This window comes from Pseudochaenichthys georgianus, chromosome 21 (genome assembly GCF_902827115.2).
Source record: "Pseudochaenichthys georgianus chromosome 21, fPseGeo1.2, whole genome shotgun sequence".
NCBI lineage: Eukaryota > Metazoa > Chordata > Actinopteri > Perciformes > Channichthyidae > Pseudochaenichthys > Pseudochaenichthys georgianus.
This window is the reverse complement of record NC_047523.1, coordinates 22,246,753-22,258,943: the sequence shown is the minus strand read 5'-3', so window position 1 is coordinate 22,258,943 and position 12,191 is coordinate 22,246,753.

Here is a 12,191-nt window from a genome sequence, read left to right as displayed (position 1 = left end):
GCATCCCCAGCTTAAATGACACCTATGAATATATCCCTCTGTCCTTTCAGCGCAAATCGACATAGCATAGGCAACAAATCAGAAGTCAGGGAATCAAGCTAATTAATTAAAAAAGTCTAAACTGAGTGAAAAGTCTAACTATAAATAATAGATTTTAACTTGTTATGTCTTTTCAGAGTCTTGGTTTTCTCAATGTTTGGGAAGGCAAGTGTTTCTTATTTGTCACACAATTGTAATTGCATTTAAAAAAATGCAATGATTTCTCAAATTTCATATTTTTTTACAAAGAAATGACGGAACTTTGACATTTCAATTTCAGACAAGAAAAATAACAATAACAAAAGTCCTTTTGGCTGTCACTGACGAGCTTCGAGCCACAACCAAAACAAAAGACAATAGGGGTGTAACGGTTCACAGAAGTCACGGTTCAGCTCGTACCTCGGTTTGGGGGTCACGGTTCGGTACAACAAGAAAAAGCAAAAAAAAGTCCCAAATGCATAATTCCAGGTTTGTTGTTATTTATTTTTGAACAGTAGTGCAAGTTTCAGTTTAAAAATAAAGAACTCTGACATTTTGAATAATTAACTGTATTAAACAGTTAAAAACAAACCATAAACAGTACCACTCACACGGCCATATTATCTATAATGGCTGATGTCAAACAAAAATGTTTCATCAAGCTGTAACACTAAAAAGAATGTCTTGAAAATATTACATCATAAATAATAAGAAAGTGTTTCAAGAGCGCAAAGTTGTTGCCAAAAGCTTCCGTTATTTATTTTTGGTGTCTCGGCTCTCATGTCTATTGGCTTCTTAAAAACAGCGGGGATCAGCTGTTGTCTTTTGCCGGGCTCCGATGATTGGCAAATCTGGGTGATGCCTTCTGATATGATTTAGCATGTTTGGCGTGTGTTGCCATTAGCATACCGCACCGCTATCGAACAACACCGACACACCGTCCTCGTCCGATCCACCACTCGCACTTCATCGTTGTTGTAATCCACAGGGAACCCGAAATGTTCCCACACAGCTGATTTAAAAGAAGCAGGTGGGTTCTAGCTCCTGTGTGTTAACTGAAATCGCCATACTAACTTTTCTTCTTCTTGTATTTAGTTTGTTGTTGTGTTTCTTCTTGTTCTTCATTTGTTGTTTAAGGGCGGCTGGCAAACAGCTTTTAGGCGCAATACCGCCCCCTGGATTATAAATAGTGTAGTGGATACTGCCCTGAAGGACAGACTTTTTTCCCACTCGTAAAAAAAAGGCGTATTCGTCGTGTGACTGCATGTGCCGAACCGTGACGTCCGAACCGTAACGGTACGGGACGAATACGGATACCGTTACACCCCTAAAAGACAATGATGAAGGTGATGAGAAAGCCACTGTGAGGAATTGCGGTTTCTCCTTTTTTCTGTTTGTTTGTCTATCTGTTTGTCTGTCTTCCTGGCTGGGCGTGGTTGACCTACTTTCCGTTTTCCGCCAACTCACCTCCGCTCCTGTTTCTCATCATCACTGATTACCACCACTCACCTGCTGCTGCTTAAAATTCCGGTTCGATCATCAGACTTCGCCAGTTCTTCGTATACTCACAGTGGTAAACTCCAGTTCCGGCTGACTAGATTTTCTAGTGCTTTTGTATACTCTTCCTGTTGGATTTTTTCGTATGCTAATCCTGTTCTGTTTTTTTGCCTGTTCCAGAAACACCACATTCCATTCCGTCCTGCCTGCCACGTCCAGCCCAACCTCTGTCTCAGCCCTGCTCCAAGTTCTCCCCACTCTGTTCAGAGTTTGCTTTGTCCCCTGCCTGGTTTTTTGTGGACTTATTAAATCCAGTCTTTTTGACACTTCACCTAAGTCTCCGTCCCAGTGTTCTTGCATAGCGGGTTCAAGTTTTGTGTCTCTTTACGAGGAGCTTAACAGCCACTTTCTGGGGCGAGGTGTGTCAGGAGCTTGGAATATCCGATTCCAAGACCAATAGGACACGGCTTCATCATGCCTATAATCATCATTAAAAAGGTACATTTTTTATAAATATTGCACTACCATGATTCTTATTTCTGCTTTGCTTTTACCTTCATCATCAGCCTGCCTGTGTGAACAACTTTAATTTGGATGTGCTATAATATTTTATATTATTTGATTAATAATTCAATCTTTGGATTTCATTTGCTCCTTGTCATGTGCAGATGAGACGCAAGACACAGATGGTGACCGCAGCACCTGCTAGCCCATCGACAGACAGTGACCACACGGCCTGCCCCATCGACAGTGACCACAGTGCCACTGACATTGACCGCACAGTGCCTGCTACCCCATTGTCGGTTACACAGGCATTCACAGAGACAAGTGAACCAGAAGACGTTTCAGAGGTAAATATCGCATATTAGCACGTAGTTAGTGTTAGTTATGAAACATGCACACTACTGTGTGGAGTGAAATTATAGTTCGTCCAAAATAAACAATTTCAGAGATATTGATTCACATCAGTAAAGAGTCATTCCAACTTTGGTCACTTTCGCTAATATTTTTTCATTGTGTTTTACAGTGTAATTCATCAGGGACATATGACTCCTCATCACACTCAAAAGATGGGCAACTCTTACACTCATTTAAATTGCCTTCAAATCCTTCATTTTTTTTGTCACTAAAAGTGACTGGAAGAAACTGAGGATGAGACAACATAAGCGTCGATTCAAATCTTTAAACTGGACTTCAGTCATGGCCGCTGGCATCCGGAGTGTCCACGCACACTGTTGCTTTGTCTTCAAATCTCACAGTGTGCGAACAGTTGGGTCAAAAAGGAAAGGTTTTTTTTTTCATGTGTTGGCTACTGTCGATTTGATGACTGCCCTGTGGAGGTCGAAGTTGACATTGAGGATGAGTCATCCCTTATGGCAGTTGTGACCTTCAGAGGTGAAAAAGCATGGCACAACTGTGAAGAACTGAAACATCGGCCTGTGTGTGCAGATGAAAGGGATGCACTTGCTAATGCCCTCACCAGCAAACTTCCCAGAAGTGTGTACCTTGATAAGCTCAATAAACTGGATGACACTGTGTTGGCTTCTGGAAACAGAGACCAGGTACCATCAACTGGTGTAATGAAAACATTGTCCTGGCAGGCAAGAAAGAAGCTGAGAAAACACAGCAATGAAATGATCAGCCTCAGAAAAAGGAAGAGGAAGAGCTTGAGACTGAGGAAGCAGTCATTAAAAAGCACACCCCAAAGGAGTCATGCTATGGTCCAACAAAACAATTGACCTCTTCCATGACAGGTGCAGGGAAGACATTGTATATGTAGATGCGACGGGGAGCATTGTTAAAAAGGCAAAAGGGAAAACCTCACCTTTTTATGTGTATGAGATGGTGGTCCGAAATCCGTTCAAAGGATCCTCCCCTTTCCCTGTGGCCACCTACATCACAAACGACCACACAACAGCCTCCATCCTTTTTCCTTGGGTCCTTTCTGACTGATGTAATAAGACTCCATGGAAGGGGAGCCAAAAAACATGGAGTCCATGGCCTATAATTTCTGTGGAGTCAGCCTCCAGGAACTTCTCTCCAGGTACTACGGCATCGTAACTGGACAGGCAAAGCATGATTGCATAAGGCTACCAATCATGCATCGCTGTCTCAGTCATGTGATGAAAAATGCTAAGGACCTATGTCGAAAACAGTAAGTGATTTCTGCCCAGTGCTACAATGATTCCTGAAGTCATTCATTTGTGAAGTCTTTGTAATAATAATTGTACAACCTTTTTCTTACAGTGCCGCCAAACATTACCAACTGGCTATGCATGTTTTTGGACTGATGACACAGGCCACCACAATATCCGAGCGGGATGAAGTTGTCACCAGTGCTATGGTGGTATTCTCCAGCTCCCACAGTGACAGAAATGTTGGAAAACATTTTGAAAATCTCCAAGGACTACTCACAAATTCAGCGCAGTCAAACTTGGACGATTCAACCATTTTGGAAGACTGTGTGGTATGTAATAATTATGTGAATGTTGGAAGTTGTTTTATAGCTCAAAAATATCATTACAAATTATTTGTTTACCTTCAAGTACAACACAGCACAGAAAAGAGGACGGAGGAAGTGTGACCAGAAACAATTAAAAATATTAACATGGTTTACATATTTTTCTATTACCCCAAGCTCAATGCAATGCAACTAAAGTTATTTGTGGATTGTTTTTTCTAGAATGATATCGGACCTACGCCCTTCAAACAGCATTTTGAGGACTTAATAACCCAAACAGTTATTGATTAATCTGGTGATGACAACATGTACTTCTGCCCGACTTTCATCCCTTCCTTGCTTAAGTACTTTCTGCCCCTGGCTGGTCTGTGGTCTGGTCTACTCTTGGGCAGTATTGTGCTAGTTACTGAAAACCAGTAACTAGTTACCATTACTAGTTACTTTATTTCAAAAGTAACTCAGTTACTTTACTGATTACTTACACCAAAAAGTAATGCGTTACTGTGAAAAGTAACTTTTTAGTTACTTAAAAAAGGGCTCCCATTAATGACCTTATAGCCTTCATTTCAGTACTGTTATTGCATTGGAGAATAATACAATCTGTTGATCAACTTGACATGCATTATATGCAATCTGGATTGCATCGATATTAGCTGGCTTTACATTTTTGTATATCTTTCTCCAGGTAGTTGGAAAAAGTTTTCTGTCCCATATGCCGTGTGCCTCCCGGACATGCTATCATGCTAACTAGCTCCCTGAAAGCGGGTGACTCCACTGTAGCAATAGCCTGCATGTGTTCTACAACATACCGTGCAATGGCTTTATCGACTTTTCCCTGGCTAGCAGTCCCTCGGTTAAAATCCAGCCGCTGTTGCTTAGGTGGAGGTGGAGTGGCGTTGGATGAGTCTAGGTCTGTGCCGGTCTTAGTTACTAGCTTCGTCCCAGCATGTTGTTTTTGCAGATGTTTTAAGAGATTTGAATGACTGGTTAGGGCAGTAGATAGGCTCTTTGACCCGCCAGCACACAACTTACATTTAATAGAAACGTTCTTTTCTTTGTGCTCGACAAAAGTGAAATAGTGAGAATATCTCCAGGTGGAGAAACTAGACTTGAGCTCCGCCGCCGCCATGATAGTCTTGTTAGTAAACAACACAAACACGCCCACAGCCCGTCTCCGCATGTGACACAGCAAGTATCTAAGTATATTTACTCAAGTACTGTACTTAAGTACAGTTCTCATCTCTGTTCGCCTGGCTGTTGACTATATAAAAAAACGAACGGAGTAACGCACCATGTAGTAACGGTAACTGAGTTACTGAATTTAAAAAGTAATGCGTTAGAGTACTAGTTACTGCCAAATATAACGGCGTTACAGTAACGCGTTACAGTAACGCGTCATATCACATAAACACCATATCCCGACGTGCATTCAAAACCTCTGAAAACAGAAATGTGTCTCTCAGAATCGAAAGAGAAAAACCTATGGGAAAAACACAAAAGCATTGTACACTATTTAAACCAATTAATGTCGTATAATTAACTAGGATAAACTGATGTTTTTTAGTGGATGAGTAGTGCAGATATCACTGTTAAATCATTTGATCATTGGTTTTATTATGAAAACGGCGAGACCGGAAATACTGTTTTCAACCCGTAACTTTACATGGAAGCTTGCTGCATATACACGTTCTCCTGACGAAACCTCAAATCATCTTCGTAATATCTATCAAACTATAGATCCTACATATCGACTGGACGTGGATTCTAAAAGTACAATATATACTTCTCGCTAGAAATCTAATCATAAAGCGTTTTAATGGCCAAACTATCCTACAATTTAGGATTTTACAGAGAGGGTTATTTGTGAATAAACAACCCTCTGTAACGTTTGCATTGAACGGGAGCACTAGAGGCCGACAATTTTAAAACGTAATTATAGGTCGTATTAAGCGCTTGAACAAACGACATATTTGGTCGTAATAAGGGCTTAAACAATCGACTCATTTGGTCGTATGAGTTGGAGGACTTGTTGATTTAAAGATAAGCTACTACAACCTCTTTTGGATATGCTGTTGGAGTCATACGAAAAGGAGGACCTACCACCATCTCTTAGAGGTGCACTAATCACTCTGATGCTAAAAACAGGAAAGGACCCCACTGACTGTGCATCGTACAGACCAATCTCACTGCTTAATACAGATATCAACATTTTATGCAAGACGTTGTCGAGACGCCTAAACAAACTACTGCCTTCCATGATTAAAGATGATCAAAATGGTTTTATTCAGGGAAGGCAAGCTTTTCATAATGTTGGAAGGGTACTAAATATTCTTTATGAAAAAAGAGGGTCACCTAACATGGCACTGGTGTCCTTAGACGCAGAGAAGGCCTTCGACCGAATTGAGTGGAAGTATTTGTTTGAAGTGTTGGAGAGGTTTGGAATAGGCGAAGGCTTTCTCAAATGGATCAGGACGATATATAAGAACCCAACAGCTGAAGTGGTGACAAATAATATTACTTCTACATCCTTCTCATTGTACAGATCTACAAGTCAGGGCTGCCCCCTCTCCCCATTGCTGTTTGTGTTAGCAATGGAGCCATTTGCCATGACTATTAGAGACTCCATCTATATCTGGGATCTCAGTAGGTGACTTGGTTAATCGAATATTACTTTATGCGGACAATGTTGTTCTTTTTTGATCAAATCTTGAGTATTCTGTACCATCTCTGTTAGAACTAATTACGACCTTTGGGGAATTCTCAGGCTACAAAATAAATATGCATAAATCCTCAATACTTTATCTAAATGAACAAGAGAGGCAGAAACCTAGAATACAAACTCCCTTTTCAGCTTATAGGGAAGGATTCACCTATTTAGGAATAAAAATCACACCTGAAATGAATGATCTGGTTCCAGCCAACTATAACCCTGTTGTAGACTCTTTGGTAGAATCGCTTAACAGATGGACCTTAATGCCAATCTCCTTAATCGGTCGTGTTAACATCTTAAAAATGAATACATTACCCAAATTGCTCTATTTGTTTCAATCAATCCCCTTACCCCCACCCGAGTCATTTTTTCAAAAATGTAAGAAAATATTTACCAAGTTTATCTGGAATAATAGACGCTCTAGGCTCCGTTTGACCCTACTTTACTTGCCTTATGACAGAGGGGGTCTAAAACTGCCCAACCTACGCTGGTACTATTGGGCAGCACAACTGAGAGCAGCCATGTGCTACTTCTCCCCAGAGGAAGCTCCAGCGTGGGTCAAGATTGAAGCATGCTCAGCTCAAGGGTTATCGCTTAGTAGCTATCTTTATTCTTCTGAGCCAAAGAAGCTAGGGAAAAACACAAAAAAAAACCTTTCTAAGAAATACCATACACATCTGGCATGAGGTCCAAAGATATATAGGGGACACCCCCCCACTGTCAGGTTTCACCCCCATATGGGGCAATAGTCAATGTATACCTGGTAGAGAAGATGCTGGTTTTAAGACTTGGGCGAACAAGGGATTAAGCAGGATTACCGATTTGTACAATGATGGAAAATTAATGTCATTTACTGAAATACAAGAAAAGTATGATATTCCTTCTAAGCACTTCTTTAAGTTTTTACAAATAAGACATTTTATCTCTGTATCTCAAAACCGCTCACTTACTCAGCCACCTCTCTCAATGTTGGAAGACATTACAGTTAAACACGTGGTTGGTAGAGGCCAGCTATCGCTGCTCTATAAAATCTTTGTAGACAAGTCACCTGAATCTTCAGAAGATAAACTTAAAAGCTGGAGGCTTGATTTACAAGAGGAAATCTCTGAAAAAGAAAGGTCTGAAGTGTGCCTGAAGGCTCAAACGCAAACAATCAACACACGGCTTAAGTTGATACAATACAATTGGATTTTAAGAACATATATAACGCCATCAAAACTACAGCACTTTAATCCCAATACCCCAGACACCTGCTTTAAATGTAACGATGCTAAAGGATCACTCTTTCACTGTTTGTGGGAATGTAATGTGGTCAATAGTTTTTGTAAGAAGAGTGAGTGTGCACTTATAGACTTGTGTCTTTTACAAGCTAAGAGGGCAATAGCTTTAGAATGGAAAAATGTGAACAAACCTAGTATGAATAAATATTTTAAGGATCTGTCAGCATGTGTCGCTTTAGGAAAACTAACATACATTACTAAAGGAAAGCTGGCAGTTTTCGAAAATATCTGGGGGAGCTTCATGGACTTTCTTAAAAATAATGTTTGTAATGATTAATAACACCAAAGACCGGGGCGGGAAAGAGGGCAACGGGAATACGATTCTACAGTGTAGTCGCCCACGTCATATTCTTTCAGATTTTTGTTCTGTATCATCTGTATACTGACCTGTGTTTATTTACATGCCTATTCATTTGATTTGATACTGTATCTGCCACCTAGACTGACCTTGTATGTGTAATGTTCGTTATTTTATTTTATGTATGTGTAATGTTCGTTATTGTATGTATGTGTAACGTCCATGTTTGAAAACGTCAATACAAATATTGTTTAAAAAAAAAAAAAAAAGACAGACTGGGTAGACATAAAATGGAAGGGAGGAGTAATGAAACACCCAGTACAGCAGGATGGCAATAGCTGTGGGGTAGTTGTCTGCATGGTAAGTGGAATATTTATTTTCATATATGCTTTTTGCTAATACAACATTCTTTCAGCTTTTAGGATTAAGTCTGTTTTACTGCCTTTCACAAAAACACATTTGGGGTAGTTGGATAGTTATTTTAAGAACATAACATGGTGTATCACTTTAAGATGGCAAAGGAGGTCATGGAAGTGTTTCCTAAAACACCAACAATGGCCTTTGGGACCACAAAAAAGGAGATGGCGCATCAAAGAAAAGTGTTGGCCATGGAAATACTGACAGAATCAGGTGCGTGCTACATTTTCAAAATTTCAATTCAATTGTGATATTGTTGTACTTGAGATGTAACATTAGCATTTTTTTTTCATCAGTGTTTGACAAAGAAGTCAACTGTGCCATGTGCGCCGGCATAAAACCACCCGGCTCAGTGCCACATCACACCCACACTGACTGGGTAAGGTTGAATGAATATTGAGACTTCAGATATTTCACAATTTTGATTTGTAGAAAAGCATTAAATGAAAGCAGAAACTAAATGCAAACACTTGAGGGATGCAGTTGACCATTGCTCGAAGCTGTTATAAGCAGGGCTTTACTCTCATTTGTCTCCACTCCTTCTATTGCAGATTCAGTGTGACAGCTGTTTCCGGTGGTGCCACATACAGTGCCTGCATATGGACCAAAAGTCTCTTGAAGAGGCACAAGTTGGGGACTGGGTTTGTTCTCTGTGTGACAAATAATGTATGTGCATGAACATGCGGTTGCTGTATGTCCTATATTAACAAAAAAAAGGCACCAGCTGGGGACTGGGACTCCAGACTTTTCCAAAAAGCAGGGGATGTGGTTGCTGTGAAATACTTTTCATTTATATGCTCAAGTTGATATATTTAGAATATATATTTGAGATTTGTTTCACATGGCAGCCAGTGTGAATTGTTTCCTACATTACAAGATTTCGATTTTCTATAGTACAAATCTGGGCCATTTGTTGTATAATTTCACACATACAGTACAAATGCTTGTTTTGGAGTCTTCAAAAGGTGCAGCAGAAGGACTTTACATTTTGTTAAAGACAGGATAATATAAGGTGTTGTGATCATGGGGAATGAGCCTTGTACAGGGAAAGTGTGCTGGAGGCTGAAGACGTTGACTGGGACTGATGGATTGATGAGACTGAAGAATCTGAAAGGAAAGAACTAGGGGCAGAGAAATAATATACATATATTAAAAGACAGCAGCGTCATAAGAGGCCAACAAGAGTGACAAGGGTGTGTCACTGTGCTGAAGGAAAGTTGTGAACAGCTATCCAGGCCAGTCTCTTAAGACTTTCCAAAGTGTAACAATGCTGTTGCTGGAGTACTGATCTAGTGGATCTATTGTTCATATCATGTGTTTACCATATCATAAAATACTCTGTCCAACATAGTCAGTATGGTGAAGAACATTTTTCTAACGCTTATTATAAATCAGAAACATGTTTATTACCAGGTAGGTTTACACGTACAGATGTAGCACCTCATTTCAGACTCCAGCTTACAGCTTCCTGCCTACGACCTGCCTAAGACCAGTATCAAGGAATGTTAAGCCCTCCCACTATTTTCCAAGAGGGTGTTGCCAGATTTTCAATTTCAGGTTTTAACCAGGAGATGGCGTTCATTCATACAGAAAGACAAGTTTCATGGACTTTCAGTTGTGTTTTGAAGAACATTTGAACACCAATATTTTAGGTCAAATAAAGTATATCTAATCTTGTAATTCAATAATATATAGTCTTCATATATTAAATAATCATAATAATAATGTAAATGTTTACATTACACTTCTTTATTTGTTATGCTCATACTTTTACCTTTACAATCGTTTGCTTTAATATGCAGTATATTTTTGTGTTTGCTTCCTCCTGCTCCCTTTCGGACACATACTGTATGATTTATTATTAATATGAAGACATTAAGATAAGATATTACTTTATTGATTGAACATTTTAGTTTAGAATGTGCTGTCCCACGGTAATTCAGAAGGCTCACAGGTCACATTCCGACCATTATTTAAAACGATAGCTTTCACACCGTCTACAGTTTGATTTGTGATGGCCAGCGATTAGGTGTGGCGCATTTATCATAGGTGATCAGAGCTAACTGCCTGCCGTCAGATTTCATTTAAAAAACAGGTCTGATTTTAATACTATTTCTGCGCTCATAAAGAATGATAAGAATAAGAATAATGCGTATTGAACTGGTTTAATTAATTAGTGAGTTTATTTAAAACTAGATCCGCCAATCGGGTCAATTTGTGTAATGTGTGTTGTGTGTGTGCAATGTAACTTTTTTTTAATAAAATATTAAAGTCTCCCAGTCCGTGACTTTTCCTGAAAGTGTGTTATGTAGCACCCTATGGCCTATGTTGTTAAAAATTGCATTCTAATAGCGGGATTTGACGGTTTTAGGTAGGCCTATACAAAAACCTCTGGCGGTTCTAGTGTTAAGGTAATTAGGTAGGCCTAAACAGTAAGCCCTTTTTTTTATCAGTAACGAATTTAGCAGTTTAACATAAAAGTCAACTAACTGAGGGTCACTTGCAATGACAGTGTTGTGTCTAACTGTAAGCTTGTCACTCATGCCCCTTTCACACCAGCGCCTTTTCAGCTCCGGCTCGGAGCTAGAGCCTGAAAAGCGCCAGGTTTTCCTGTTCACACCGCAGCGGCGCCGGCTCTTAGCTCCGGAATCCGCTTCATTTCCAGCTCCAAAAAATTGTCGGTCCAGAGGCAAGAGCTTTGGAGCTAAGAGGCGACGTTGCTTACGTCGAGGCGTGCAGGAAACTAAACCCACCTCCCCTGAACATGGGGGAGCACTGTTATGCCTGCCTACAAGCAGTAGTGCCTATAAACACACTTTATAAAGTCAGGCAACACTAACCAGGCTTCGTGTGATTCTGTTTATTTGTACCTTACTTTGACCATCCGTTCACTGTTATCGATCATTGTGGAGAGAGGCAGACGTGTTGTTTTGTATTATTGCAGCTATCAGATGCAAGTAGTCAGTTTAGCTTCGGTTGCTCTGCTAACATCACCCGTTTTATACCAGAGAAACTTTCATAACAGCGTTGTGATACCAAACAGTGTCAATTCAGACTGACACACATTCACTTAGGCTAAGGGGAACTGGGGATATGCATCAGCTGCTTGTGTGAGTCGGACAGTGAATACTTTAGAGCGGCCGCTGCAGTGTGAGCTAACCGGGAGCTAACGGGAGAATAAACTCCCGTGGAAGAGCAGCACTGCAGCGGTCGGTAAATGCTGCAGAAACACATTAATAAACAATGAACCATGGTTCAAAAAGTTTAAATGAATAACTCAAATAAAACTCCAAACATCTTTCATTGTGTTTCAAAGCTCTTTTAGTTTTAAACCTGATGTTTATAAGCTTCTTAGTTTTTGCAACGGTCTGTAAATATACACAACTTTATAATAAAATGCACACATTTACCTTTTTCTAGACTAAACACAGGTTTGATCCTAAGTTAAAAACATATGAGGTCATCATGAGGTTGTTAACATCGCAGTTTATCAGTGGATGTTTGCTGGAA